Raw genomic sequence first — 16,071 nt, forward strand, 5'->3', positions numbered from 1 at the left:
GGTTGGTAGTAATTTGTTCTTTAACAAATATTAAGTGCATTTATTTTATTAATATAAAAATTAATAAATAATTGTCTGTCTTCAAGGAGTGTATAGTCTAAAAAGGAAGAAAAACTTGTTCCTGACTAATTGTAACACAACTTAGAAATTCCTTTTTTTTTTGTGGCAGGATAACACAATAGGTAGGTCATAATGACAATGGCCTGGGAAGGAGTTCTGTTTTCTGTCATTCCTTTAGAAATTGATGGTTAATTCAGCTATTTGAGATAGGTAAGGGAAGTGGTCTCCATTTTTTTAATAAGAACATAGGTGTGTAACTTCTAGAAAGCCTTAGAATAAGCAGCTGGTTGTCTGCTGATTAATCCTCAGGAACGCTGACCCCAGAGTTATATATGCCCACCATAGCCTCATTGATTTCTCTTGGTTGCTGTGGATATTTTCTAACCACAGGGATCTATAATTCAGCCTAGTTAGGGCAGTATATTCTGAATTATATTAGTTTTTCCTTGAGATTGGTATTACACCTTCCTGTATTTTTAAAAAATCATTTGCATAAAGTCATAGCTTACTCTAATCTTCACCTCACTGATGAAATCCAATGATTTTAACTTAGATCTTTGCTTCATTTTTGTAATCACACTTAGTGTTCCAGGTAGTAGTCACTGCATTTGAAATTCTGATTTGGTCCCTGAAAACGTACCTGTACCTAATTTGGCATTTTGTCCAGCTATCTTTACTAGGAGGTTTTAGCCAGTGTTTGTTGTTGTGTTTGTTTTTCCATCAGTTCTGATACTATATTCCATACTCAAGTCTATATGCTTCAAACTAGAGCTCAAACATAGAGGAGATGGAATGTCTCTGGCATCTTTGACAGTCAGCCTTTACAATTAAGTCCTGGAATAATTTCTCATCCTGATATCTTTCTTATGACTCATGCTGAGATCCTTAATTAAATAACTGTCCAGGTGTTTCCTTGTTCTGCCCTTATTAGAATTTTCAGTGTGTCTCCTACTGCTAAGGTCAAGATTTTTAGCCTGTGGCCTCCTACATTTTTCTCTAGATCCCTCTCTAAGAACTCAGTAGGTGTTAAATAACCTGATCATTTAGTTCTCTGTTTCTCCTATTTGTTAAGCAGGAATAGAAGAAATTCCCTGAGATGTTCCCATATCAGTTCCTTATTGTTAATGCTTTTTACTACCTCTTTATTTCTTGCTTCTTTATTTTGGTTGTATTTCACTTCTTAGTCCAAAGTTGTTTGTATTAAGTGGCTGTCTTAATTGATGTTTGCCTGTGGTACTGAGGATCTCAGATGAATAGTAGCCAAATTAATTCAAAGTATTTTAATGAAATATTATAGGTATTTATTGATTATGTATGATTTTATAGCTATAAATCAACTATTTAAAATTGATTTTTTTCTGAAAACTATAGAACATGATCTTAAATTATTCATCAGAATGTTCAATTTGAGAAGATGGGAAAATTGATTTTTCAAGTTTTCTAATAGAAGTTTAATTGCTTTTAAATTTTGTAGATAGTCCTCATTGTTTAAATTTTTAAAAATTTAAGCTAGTCAGAACTTGATCTCAGCAGTATAAATTATAAAATGATACAGACTGAAAATATCAGTTACATTAATCTTAGAAATATGGGATTCTTTGTAACAACAATTCATATTTTAAAAAATAAGAGGAAGCAATAACCTGTATTTGCAGTTCATTCTGTCTTCAGCTACTGCTTCACTGCATATCTTGTCAGTGTTAATCTTATCAGTATGAGACCATTCAAAGAATTTTCCAAATACTGAAAAACACTTACTTCTTACACAAAACAGATTCATCTCTGACACTTAGAAAGCACGTATCTGATTTTCAGACTTTTGGTTATTTTTTGGAAGGGAAATGGGTTAACTGTATTTTCAAATGCAGTTTTTGACCAGCTATAGAGATGATCAAATTTAGGAGAGAGACTATTGTTGAGCTGATTTTAATTTGAGCAAAATATGAGATTTAAGAGATGCTTCAAACATTTTTCTATGATGAAAGAAACATGCTCCCTTTTGAAAACAAAACGACCAGTAAAATAAGGTGATAAATATAAAACCTAACTTCTCTTCTGAAAGCAAATGACTGCAGCAACAATTTGAGGTTCCATATGTGGCCTTTTGCCTTCTTTAGAATTCTTGCGTCCTAGAACCTATTTGCTAACTTGGTCAGCAAGATTAAGCCATGGCAATTGACCATAGATCCCAGGTATCAGGTGGGTTACATTCAAGATTATTCTTTACTTCTAGTTCAGAACGCTGACTTCTGAATTAGTACTGTTATTTTGGAATTTGTACACTGTAGTAGAAAGAAAGGGAGGAGTGTCTAAGCTCTTAAAACAACCACACACAAACACATTTTGGTCTATTATAATGGAAACAAGTGAAAACCTGAAATGATTTGCACACATTGAAAAGCAGGATTTTTCATTAGAGATAGGAAAAGGCATGATTAAGATAGTGTTGTAAAAGTCCCCATGCTTAGTTTATCCGCAGTCATTCAAAACTGTATATGTAGTTAAAAATCATTTCAAGGTTTATATATTTTTCCTTTCTTGAATATAATTTTACTGTAATTTTGCCTTGGTAAATTCTAATTAAATTTTTAAAGAGACTTTTAAGACCATGCATGGTCTTTAAGCCAGGTTGAAAAGTAAGAGGATTTGGGGAACTAATGTTTTTATAGTTTTGATGATTCAATTTTTACCATTAAAAAAATCAGGTTAATAACTTTAAATGATTATTCAAATTCTTTAATATTAACAGATCTTTTAAGAGTCTGTTTGCTTAGTGAATTCAAATCCCTCTGTTTGTGCTTTGGGGAAAATGGTGATTTCCCTAATTTGTTACATGTATGGATCTCCCCTAATATGGAGACTAGAAAAAGTTAGACATTTTTGATTTTCCAGGACAGAAATAGAACAGTTTTTATAAAATCTGTGGAAAACAAAACTAATAGATCATAGAATATGGATCCTTGGAGTTGGTTCTCATGCTGCAATTCTAAAGGACAGATAACTGCTTCAGTAATTTCATCTTCCTTCTCTTATACATTGCACTACAGTATCTTAGCCAATCTTGTGAAGCATTTTATTTGGGAGTTATGTTGACTAGTAAACAGAATTCACTTTGAATCCATTGGACATATCAATGCATATTTATAGTATTTTAACAAACTATTAAATATGTCTAATCTAAGCAAATCAGAAAATATTTTACAAACCTTGATTTCTTGATCCATCTGTATATTTATTCATCTAACCTCATTTGACTGTATCATGGTTTTTGAAACTAAAGAAGATATTCTTTATGGATACAAATTACGTTCTTTGGTTTTGATAGCATGTCAATAGAAACATATTTAATGATGGCATTTATTAGGTAAGAACTTAACCTTTGCAAGAGAATTCAGCCTATTAAAATATCTCTGTGAGAAACTTGCTTTTTCAGACATGAATGGTATGATCCAAATATTCGTGTCTCTTTAGGCCCCAGTTTAGAGTTATTCAAATGGCTGTACTGTGTGCTATGCAGGCAATGTCCCCTCCTCGGATCACTGACCAAACAGCAGTAGTCTCTTCAGAAGGGACTGGTTAGTTGGGATTTTATTTGGGCATCTGTCTTCCTGGGCCAGAGCTAATGATTTAGTCCATTATACATACACCTTTTGGGGAAAATTGTGAAACTTGAAACTTAGCTCTTTATTAATCTTTATGATTATTAATCTTTATAATTAATATAAATAGTCATTGTCCTTCCCAAATACATGAAGTAGACAGCTAACTCAATCTGTGGAAGGCCTAAACTAAATACCATCACTGCTGTTTTGCAGATACTCTTCCTCTTATCTGAAAACTTTCTGTTTTAAATGCTAATCCATGCTGCTTATTTACAAAACCAAGTGTTTGTCTCTTTACTGAAGCTTCACTCTGTTCTTAAGAGTGTGAGTATATTTTTCATACATATTGTTTTCTGTTTTGATTATAATATATTCTTCAGTGCTGTTCATATATTTTATGCATCTCTGTGTGTTTGTCATGTGATAGAGTGCCATTAAATGTGTGTTCTCCTTTCTTCCTGCCTGGTAACCAGCAGAGGTATTAATATTATAAGCAAGGAGGTGATTGCTTTTAAACCATTAAAAAGAATAATTTGAGATGTACTCTCACCTTTTAAGGAGATAAACCTTGCCTTTTGTTTCCTTCAATGTGAATAACTACAGGCATTTCAGGTATCTGCTGAGCAGAAGAAGGACTACCTTTTTATGTGAAGTAGTTGTCTAAAGATCAGAAATAATTACTCTGTACATTAGCCTTCATGGCCCGCATGACCTGGTTAATTAATTTTTGCCAGGATAATAATAATAGATATATATTTGAAGATATGCTTCATCATTAAGTATCTAATTGACCTCTAATTTTAAGAGCTAGACCTTACATTTATTGTCTTTTGGAATTGGCTGGAGTAGCCAACAGAAAGACTGAGGAAAGTAAGGAGCCTTCTAGTCTCACGGAGTTCCTCTGTCTTATGTTTTATATGTTGTATCTCTTTGTTAATTGTATTTAGCATTGATAAACAAAAAGCAATTATACTGCTCCTGTTTTGGCTCTAGCAAATAGTACTTTTTTGTGTGTGTTATTGATCAGGTAACTGATCTCCTTCCAACAACCTCTGAACAGAACCAAATAAACCCATTGAAAGTAATTTGATACCTTTATTGTCATTGTACTTGTATCTGATTCTCTCTTGCAATGAAATGAGGGTTATAAACAAAGCTTAGAAGTCTAGGATTAGCCCGCAGCTTCAGCAAACCCTTAAAATATTTTGTAATTCTATCTTCAATCATAAATTAGCCAGGAAAAACAGACCCTCTCTCCTCTCTCTATTTCTCTGCTGTGCTGTTTTTAATTGCCCATGGGCAGGCTGTTGTGATCTTCTTTGAAAGTTTAAAACCAAGATAAAAATGCAAATCTAATTATTTCTTTTATGTAATCTAATTAATGTTTAAAGTAATGATAGATGCTCTATAGCCTGCTTCTAACATTTTAATAATGAAGTTTCTGAATTATAAAGAATAGGTAAAGCTGCTATAATTCATGAATAGCAAGGGCTTTAACAGCTAAAAATATAAATTCTTATTGTGGATTAGAAACTCTGTTAACTAACTCGTGTTAGTTAATGAGGCTAGACTGTTAAAGTTGGACTGGATCTAGAAATAAGAAGAGTTGATACCTGACCAGATCCTGAGCTGCTATATGGAATTATTAATTAGCTTGCTACCTGTTTTCTAAATGTGCCGTATGGCAAAGATCTCATTTGGCAGACCAGAGAACCTGATGGTGAATCTCAATGCTTTTTAAGCACTATCCTTCAATATCCCCACCCTCCCTCCTCTATCTTATCTACTTGTGATTATCTCTCAGACTTGACTCCCCAGATCCCTTTCAAATCAATGACACTACAGATTCAGGGAACCCAAAGTCTCTGCTCCTTTCTGGGGTTAGTGAAAGTGGGAGAACGCGTTACCTCCTCAGGGCGCATTTTGTATCTGCATGTTTGTATCTATATACATATGCATATTTAGAACCCACAAATTAGTGATGTGACTATAGGATAATCAGTGTGGATGCATTATAATCAATTATTATCACCAGGATAATCGAGAGGAAAAGAAAGAGCAAAAATTTTCTCTGGCCGCCCAATGAGGCCTATTTCAGTTCTCAGTGAGAGGAGAGTAAGGCTTATCAGGTACTCCGAAATGGTTGCCCAGGAATTAGAGCTGCCTGGAGACTGTCTAAAAGGGAGGATTTTATTGTAGAAAACAGGGTCAGATTCTTAACTTTCACACTAAAATGGGCTTTTCTATTAGATCAATAGTGCTCGTGAAGTTAGAGGGATAGTAAATGAACCTTTCCAATTTATTTTATAGCTTTTTTTAAAAAAAACACAGATGAAGTTATGTGATGTAGCAGCACAAAATGCAGAAGTCCTTCTTGTTTAAAATAAAGTTGTTCATATAAATCTTATGTATGCCATCTCCTGTGAGTCAAGCATTTGCCCAGCTTTTGTGAATTATGTCTATACTTAGAATTTAAGAAGTTAAACAGTATGCATACCAGACTTGAGAGATGGGAAATAAAAATTGATATACTGTGTGACACTTGATATAGCACAGGGAAATATCTTTTAAATTTTGAAGGGATGTACTGACATAACCATTTTTAATTCACATAAGGTAACTCCCACTAAATGTTATTAATGTTAGAGTCAGGTATTTTTACTTGTTCAAAATAAAAGAAAATAAATGATGCAAAAGGTGTAATGTCTCACTGTGAGACACTGAATTCATTTTATCCACCACCCAATCCATTAAGAAAACATTAAAGTCGTAACATTAAACAATGAAAGTTAAGGAATTCATAGATCGGAATAAAGGGTAAAGTCCATCTTCAGTCAGGTCATAGTCATGACTTTTGTTGAACTTACACTTCAGTGGGAGATTTTTATCTTAAAACGTCTGCAGATAAATTTTCTACAGTGGCTGAGCGTAGTGCAGCTGGAAAGGGCTCTCAGCTGGGCTGACTTGGCTGCTGCTTGAACATGTTGACAAGGTGGTCATACTATTCTAAAGAACTCTGACAAGTCATGCTTATTTTGTACTGTAATAGCATCACTCATTTTCCAGCTGCACAAATGTTGGCTCTTCCTTATACATTCTTTAGTTGTATTATTCACAGAAAAAGGGGGTGGGGGGTAAAAACCAAGAAAGCTGATTTTAGTTTCAATTGATCGTCTAACAACTTTTGTTCCCTTTCAAAAGTTGTGATGTCAGGAACCAGTTACCCAAATGGAAAAACATTCTTTATATTCTGTTATTCAATAAAAGATGTAAGTCCTAGTTTGGTGTTTTTTAAGTGCTGGATGTGGCAGAAATCATTTGCTAATAAATATAGAATTAGTTAAATACAGGGCACTTTAGGATTAGTATAACTGCATGTTGCCTGAGATGGCAATTAGGGACCTGAAATGTCAAGGAGAGAAAAGATTTCTAGCTGCTGGGTCAGGTTTTTGTTTGTCATAAAGAATTTTTTTTCTTTTCTTTTTTTTTTTTTTATTCTGTGACTGTTAGCCTCTCCTTCCTCCTGACTTGCATTTCACTGAGAATCTTGATAGTGCCCAGAGAATCAGTTTAGTAGCTGGAGGCTGAGGTTTGAAAGAATCTACATGGATATAGTGGTAAGAGAATGAGTTTGGAAGCAGAAGGTGATAGAGAGGAAGACAGTGCATATTGGTAGGAAACTATTACCTTACATAGTGATGAATAACAGAGGTTTGAGAAAAAGAAAGACTAGTTCCAAGTTCTCTCTCTGCCCTACTCTGTGTAATTCTTTGTAATGCTTTGTGCAGACTCAGATTTCTAGATTTTTATGTGTGAAGGTTAGACAGAGTGGAGACACTGTTAGATGACCCGGAATTTGTCTATGGAAAAGCCCAGAGGAGCACGCATAAGTGCGATAATAGTATTCATTATTGGGATCTAGACAGAGGTTAGCTTAGAAGATGGGATAGACCAGGTCAGATCCACAGTGAGAGAGCAAACATGTAGTCTACCATTGGAGGACTCCCAGCTTGTGGCCGGAATATTTATAATGCAAGGGTGCAACAGGGCAAAGAAAAATGAAGTTGAGCTTTTGAAGTTGGCCTCCACAAAACAGCTATTTTTCTGTTACGATTGTCTGGTTTCATCTATTGTGGATCATCAGACACAGTGGTCTCTGGCAGAGCCCTTTCATGGACTCTATTTTAGGGTAGAAATGTACCCTTGGAATTCCTAGGAATCCCTTGTGGGAGGGAAGCTCAGGTTATTGGCAGTCCAGTAGAAGATGTAATCTGAATTCTATGTTTAGGATCTTGGCCTCCATGGCAATATAGTATCTTTCCTTCTCAATAAGATTGGGCCCTGACTATGGAGACACAGATTTGTGATATACTGGGTACTCAAGTGATTAAGAGTACAAAGACAAATGACTTTGTGTAGTAGAATTATAGTTAAATTATTTTTTAATTGTTTTAGTTTAGCTTTTAAAATTTTTCCTAATACTTATTGCTTTTGTATAAGAAACAATTAATTAAAAATTTTAAGTGTACATTGGAAGAACCTTGCTTTTCAATATTAGGAAAATTATTAAATTTATTATGGTATATTCATGTGATCAGCTGTTATAAGCTGTTACATATGATAATTACAAATAATTTTTAATGATTTAGGATAATCTTTCAATATAACATTAAGTGGAAAAAAACCCCTAGAACATAATAATGTAAATACAGTATAATCTCAGCTACATAAAAATAGGCATTTTAAAAAAGACTGGAAGAGAATGCATTGCTTTTGTAATTAGCTTTATAATTGTTATTTTACTTTTAAAAAATGCAGGTAACAGAAAAGGAGCAGACATCTATCTGTTTGTCTTGTGATCATCTCAATAGACTGTGGTCGCCAAACATCATCAAAAATCTTACGATTCGACTGTCATAACTGACTTCTGGTTTCTTAAATAGAGCTTTCAGTTAATTAAAAACAATCAGATCTCCAGATAGCTGGAAAAAATAAGCAGGTATAGATCTTTCCAGTGCTTTCAGCCTATTTTACTATCTATGCCTGCTCCATCTCTTACTCATTTAATCACCTTTGCCTAGGTCACTGAATTAATTCCATAGCCTTGTATGTTCCCTTTGGCTCAGAAAGGCCACCATTTCAAGCCCAGGGAAAGAGAAGACATAATTACTGATCTATGCTCAGCAGAACTTTTCCTTCTCCTTTCTATGGAAGATATGCAGTCCCAACTGAGAGATGGACTAGGATTAGGGAAGTGTAGAAGGGCAGGAAGAAACATAGACTTGGACTCAGGATGTCTGCGCCTAGTCTTTGGCCTGCTAATAATGGCATGGCTCCTGGCAGATTATTCTTCCACACTGATTTTCATTTTCCATATATTTAGGAACAAGGATCATTTGTGCACAATTATGGCTGAAATTGTTTGCGACTCTGACCTCCTTTGATTCTAGATGACAGAAGTTAGCTCTGGTCCTTAGGAAATGGAGAGCAGTAGGTAGTCTTGCCTACAAAACCTTCAAGCAAATGTCAAGTTTGGCCACAACATAAGCCATGTCCACTTAGGAATGTTTGCATTTTAAACCATTGAAGGTTTTGAATTATGAGGTCAAATTCATGTTTATTTTGTGGGGTATTGTGATGGCTTGTAATTCCTGCCACATGAAATAATGGCTAAGGAAGATTTTTAGAAAAACACATTTAGAAAGAGGGCCTGTAAATGCTTACTTTCAAGCCACACCAAACACATTTCTGCAGCCAATGACAAACTCCTGGCATTAGGACTATATAATGGAAAGGGTGACACAAACTTAATTTTAGTGTTGCAAGTGAAATATTATAATTTTTGGAAAAAATTCTTATAGCTTTGCTAAAGTATTAATTGCAGGAAATGACAGCATATCCTAGTGAAGTATTATGTCAGTGGCATGTATAGCATATAACACCTTTTCCTAGTCTCTCTTGTTTTCACCCTAAGTGTTGCATTTTCATTTGAAAAGAGATGTGTTAAGTAGTTAGAACTTTGTCTAACTGTGGGGGTGGTGCTGAGTGTGGTTCAGACTGAAAACAATTAAGCTGTGAAGGGGAGATGTCTTGGTTATGCTTCCTAGAAGTGGGTTTACTGCTTAGAGCATATGTTGATGTGGATATTCTTTTGGCCATTTCCTCATTTCTAGCTTGTTAGGTTTCATCTCCTAGCTCCAATAAATTTTCCAACTACAAATTTATGTATTGGGTTGCAAGATAAAGAATGAGAGAATTTCATTTCTGATGTGTGGTAGAGTTGAATATGGTTTTCCGATTTCCTCCTATTTTGTTTGAAGTAAATAGGGTAATTACTCACTAAAATTCTAATATCTTTCAGGGCTTTAGGGATGAATCTAAAACAGAACCATATAATGTTTTATTTAAGCAAATCCATGTTCTTATTAGGCAGTTCACCTTAATGTCATTTTTTATAAATAAACTTTGTTTTACTTTTTCAAGGGTTATTTAATTAATTTTGTTGTACTACCATATTCTGACATCTGCATCTGCTAAGGCCTGCAGGATGTGATTTGTGGTTTAAAAGTGAAAATAATTTATTATTTGAAAAATGATAAATCATTCGGGAATGATACATAAATATGAATGTAAAAGAGTCCAATGCACTTCTATTTCATTTCTTTTTCCTTTTATTCTAAGGCACATGTACAGTTATCTGTGTTTGCACAAGGCATTTGTGCCAGTTGTACATTTGATAATATCCAACTAGATATGAGTGAAACCTATTCTGATGAAACTTCTGCCGTGCTGGCTTCTTGAACTGTTTATGGTCTCCATTAATTGCAGGGCTTTACCATATAACCATCATGTAGACCTGGTTTTACTTATCAAATCCAGATCTGCTTTTTCTCCCCCTGCTGAGCGGGGTGAAGTTCCTTATGCTACCAGCTTCTTATTATTTGGGGGTTCACAGCAACCTGGGGATTGAAGCTGTCAGCCCTGGAACTCCCAGTGTTTCTGTGGAAAGATTAACATTGCTAGAGCAAATCCTTGGTAAGTTTGCTCTACATGCAACACAGTCAGGTTAAACAAGCATTTTACTTTTTAATGAAGTATTTATTTTACTAATACTGATTGATACTCATTTTCCCGCAGCCCTTCCCCTTGTCTATTTGGGTAAGAGTAGATCTAAACTGGAAGGCTTTAAAAGTCTAATCTTTAGTCTTTTGCCGTGGCCTCTGTATTTTCCCCCAGTGGGAGGAGTAGGTGAGAGAATGAGGTGTGGGCAGAAACAGAGAAGATTTCTATTAAAAAAAGTTAACATTGTCTTTTCTTCTTAAACAGGTTCAAAGATTATCATGTTTTCTTTGGAAATGAGAATGTGTGGAGGGGTATTTTGGTTTGGTTTATAAGAAATTCATTTCACTTTCCTCGTAAAAAGAGCTGGCTGTTAAGTAGTAGTTTTAATCTCCACCCTGAAGGAATATGTTGGCTGTGTGTTGTAAAGGGACAAAATGTATTGAATTTAAATAGGACAGCAAATCTGTCCCATTCTGGTCCTTAACCATTTCATTTTTGCCAGAGCTAGCTCCTGAATCTAGGTTTAAAAGGAGCTGGGAGATGCATTGGTAATTCACAAAATGGGTGTTCTAATTATTAACTATAAAATGTGGGAAAGATATCTGGGAGGAAGTCTAAGGAAATAATGCCTCTTCGTTTATGCTGACAGTATTTGGGAACATTCTCATTACCTTTTTGACTGAAAAAGTCTTATTACATTCATAAAAAATAAACAATAGATTTTTTTTTAATTTAACTAACTAGCTGTGAAGTTGTGTAAGAAAGAGAAAACACTCTGAAAAATGGTCAGAGCTCTCGTGTATTAAGCACAGCAGATGAAATGATTTATTGGGTTTTATACACATTCTGTAAAGGGTAAGCATTGCTAACAGAATGAGTGGCAGCCTCTGGGAGCTGAACAGGCCCCAGGGACTAGTCTTTGTTCCTCTGGTCTTGACAGGCATGTGTCTCTGTTAAATGAGAGCTTAATTTCTCTCATATGTGAACAATTTCCAAGCCCAACAAAGGCAGCCAGGACTGGAGCTATTTAAAAGAACCAGCACAGGAGGAAGCATTCTTGAAGAAAAGGGATGCTAAAAGGCTAATTACTCACCATGGCTTAGCAACTATTTTATTTTTTCCCTAAGCAAGGTTTATTAACATGTATCTGCCACTTTTTTTAAAAACATAAACACACATTAAAATTACAAGGTTATATTTTTATTCTTTGTGAAATAGCCATTTACTGATCTCTTCTCATTGAAAAGAGGTGCCCCCATCAGCAGTGGTGTATATCATGGAATATTAATTCACTAGAGGGGGAGGGGAGAGGCTAATATACTTTGGATCCTTTTTCTCTCAAGTGGAAGGAATTTAAACTATTTACTAAGCAGCATCCTTGGCAACTCTGTGAACCTTTTCTTTATACAGTAATTGCTTAAAATGTGGTGGGGGGTCTTTATTTCGACATTTTCTGTGGGTGCTTCAGACTATAATTTGTTTAGTTTGTCTCAATTTCTGGACTCTGATATTGGGGAAATAAATCCATGTTGTTAAAAAGGCATATGTAGGAGGTTACAGGCATATCTCCACTTACATCCTTCATATTTTCTTAAAAAGGCTCTGTAAACTGGATTATTTCTGCTTTTGACTTGTATTATAATCTTCATTAGCCCTTTATCTTAATTTTTGATCACTGATCTTTAGATTTCTGTACTTTTCCATTCAAGCTTGGTATCTTTTTCTGCAGGTAATGATCTATAAATAAACATTTAAATATATTTATATGGCAACTATTATATCATATTATATTAAAGGTAAGAGTACTTAAACATGAACAATAATTACCTTCTTATTTATCTATTTTGTATGTTTTTTAAAACACACACACCAATTATTTAAGTCATTTACAAAGAAGAATTTTAGAAATCAAAGGTGAACTTACATCTAAGGAAGACACTAAGTTGAATATTGAGACCCTTTGGCCAAATATATCTCTTGATTTATTTTAGAACTAAAAAAGCAACCTAGGTTCTCTCAAGGATCACCAATAATTTGCTGAATGACCTTTGGCAAATCACTTTATCTCTAGGGTCTCAAATGCCTTATCTGTAAATGAAGGTTTTTGCAACTCTAAACTTCTATGTTTTAATAATAATGTAAAAATGAATCTCTGAAATAAAATAAATGACATGATTGCAGAGTACTTACAATAAATTTGTTTTAAAATATCCCCTCAAAAAGTTGTCAGAAATCTGCATTTTGAAATTTTAATATAGAAAAATCAAGAAATTCTCAAATATGGTACCTTGATTAGGACAAAGCCAGACATACAACATTGTCCTTTCATGAGAACAGCTTTCTGCCATACATGATAGGACCTGTGTGGCACAGCAGAAGAGGTGGGAAAACTGTTGATTTTGGCAGAAAAGGTGGAAAAACTGTTGATTTTATTTGTAACAATGGACAACTGACAGAGTGGATCTTACTATCAAAGTGGCCTTCATGAGTGCATCAGAATTCTCATATATCACTAGCAGTTATACTAGAGAAAGCATTATTTCCACCTGCATGGCTATTTCCACTTATGTATAGATAACTCCTGAAAGTGTCTGAGCCCTGAGCCATCATGATCTAACTCTGAAGGAGAATGGGGTGGTATCTTCACTTAGAATGTGAAATGATGACTATGTGACTTGGAGAAGAAAAAAGTAAAAATCATTTCCTCCCACGTGCTTTTCTTTAGCATCCTTGCTTGCTACCCAGAAGTATGTACTGTGGTTTCCATAAGAAGCCATGTTTTAGTAGAAGTAACACATGCCAAGCCACTTAAACTAATGACTTACCATCTTTGTCCCAGATTTGGAGTGCATTTGAATATGAAAAACAGCAGGATCTTCAGAAATGAGAGTCTAGAGAAAATTCTAGGATCCTTATTTCTCACATGAATTAATTAGGTTAAGCTTACTTTCCCTTTTTGGTTTACAGTGTTATCCATAGTGAACAACCAGTATCATTTCTTTATAAATCTGCCTCTATTTTTTCCCTGTTTTGTTGAGATATAATTGACAGCATCATTATATAAGTTCAAGGTATATAGCATAATGGCTTGATTTACATATATTGTAAAATAATGACCCACAATAAGTTTAGTTGGTACTCATCATCTCATAGAGATAACAATAAAAAGAAAAAGAAAAAGAAGAAAAAAATTTTTCTTGTGATGAGAACTCTTAGAATTAACTCTCTTAACAACTTTCATATGTATTATATAGCAATGTTTACTATAGTCATCAGGTTATACAATATATCCCTGGTACTTATAACTGGAAATTTGTACCTTTTGACCACCTTCTTCCAATTTCCCCTCCCCCAGTTTCCATCTTATAACCACAAATCTGATCTTTTTTTCTTTGAGTTTTTGTTTTTGATCTTTTTTTAGATAATCCACATACAAATGAGATCATACAGTATTTGTCTTTTTCTGTCTGACTTATTTCACTTAGCATGATGCCTTTAAGGTCCATCCATGTTGTTGCAAATGGCAGGCTTTCCTCATTTTTTTATAACTGAATAATATTCCACTGGACCAGGGTGGTGGAAGTTGTGAGAAGCGGTAGATTCTAGATTCCTTACTATCATCTTTGCCCTTAAAAGCTTAAAATTCCATTAAGGTCTTATTCCATGAAACCTTCACTGATTATCACCATCCTGTCTCCTACCCCAGCCAAAGTCATCTTTTTCTCTTCTGAGCTTACACAGCCCCTTGTGGTTTTCTTTATAGTATTTACTACTTGCTCTGTATTTTAGCTATTTGTGCATGTATTCTCCCTCCTACAAGATCATAATATCTTTGAAGACAGAGATCAGATTCATTTTTATATTCCCAACAGGCACAGCTTGGTGCCTTGTCCATGGTGGATGTTCAGTGAATATTATTGAGTTGAACAGCTGAAATCTGAAATCATCTTAATGGAAAAAGAAAACAATCAAAAGGATTCTTTTTTTCTTCTTTTGTATGCTCATCACTTAATGAAGCAAATATTTCAAAAACATATCTGATACAAATTGTACTAAAATATTTAGCTCTTGATTCCATGAATTAAATAGAATGATGGAAATTTAGGAGTTGGTTTGTTGAATTCTCCAGGCATTAATCTTCTAACTGAGGTTAAAGCTATCCAATTTAGAGATACAGTAGTTGATGAACTGTCTTTTCAATTTTTGCTTGATTAAAGTTGGTAATCTTGATAAAATAAGCAGTATACCTTTTACAAATGAAAACAAATTTTTCTTAGTGACCTGTTTAAAAAATCATCTTTGTGACCAGTTTGGAGACTCTGATATTAATTAAAATGCTTGGAAGTGCAAATAGGACTATGAATGCATTAGTACTACAAAGTTTTATTGGCCCTCATTTTATCCTTAGATTAGTGACTAATTTGTATTTATTTAAAATAATAATATTGACTACTTATTGTATGCTAAGGACTTTCATAAATCCTTGACAAATATTACCTCCTTATATTCTAGGTGTTTAGTCATTTAGAATTCTTTATTTAGCATTATTCAACTTTATTACAGTTTTTGGAAGTCAGTAATGCTATGGTTCCTTGGAGAAACTTAAGAAAGAAATAGTGAGAGCTATGGTTTTTTACAGCCTAAATTTACTGTCTAGTCTCCTTTTTAAGCTTTATAACTTCTATAATTCTTGTTTATATTCTGTTAAAACCAGAAATTTTGAGAGTGGTATATTTAATTCAATCCTTTAAACATTGATTAAGTGCCTTCGTACTGAGTTGGAAATACCAAGATGGAAAAGATAATGTCTCTCCCTTTAAGAAGCTCGTGGATTAGAATGAGACACATCTATCTGAACAATAATCATGTTAAATAAATTGTTGGATTTTTTTTCACTTGATAATATCCTTTAATTACCTTTGTTAACTGATCATAGCCTAAGTATTTTAGCTTATCAACATCCAGGGTATATTTCTTAAATTGATGGTGGTATTTGCTGTTTGCAAGTTATCACACCAAGTAGAACAGTGGCACTTACTGGAACTCCTGAGAAAATACATTGAAAATTATTCCTCCAAAAGGAGATTTTTAAAGAACGCTTTTACTATTTGTTATTTTAGTTATCAATTATAGGAAAAACCACATTTAGCAATAAAGGGAAAAAAAAGGAGCCGTCAATTTCTCAGCCTTCACTGAATATCTTCTCTGTGTAACGCGTCTGAAAGCTAGGTGTGTGAAGGCAATATAGGAAATACAAGACATACTGTTTTCTCTCAAAGAACTCTTAAAGGAGCCAAGGAAACAAAATGTCTATGTATTTTAAAATGTGAGAGCAATTGCAGAGCAT

General features: G+C 34.2%; 1 protein-coding gene across 16 annotated transcripts in view; it reads left to right on the top strand.

The window, feature by feature from the left end:
• Positions 1 to 16,071, top strand: part of SOX6 (SRY-box transcription factor 6) — a 556,086-nt gene that overhangs the window by 372,592 nt on the left and 167,423 nt on the right. The gene's annotated exons all lie outside the window — the stretch shown is intronic.

Source organism: Camelus dromedarius, chromosome 12 (assembly GCF_036321535.1).
Source record: "Camelus dromedarius isolate mCamDro1 chromosome 12, mCamDro1.pat, whole genome shotgun sequence".
Classification (NCBI taxonomy): Eukaryota; Metazoa; Chordata; class Mammalia; order Artiodactyla; family Camelidae; genus Camelus; species Camelus dromedarius.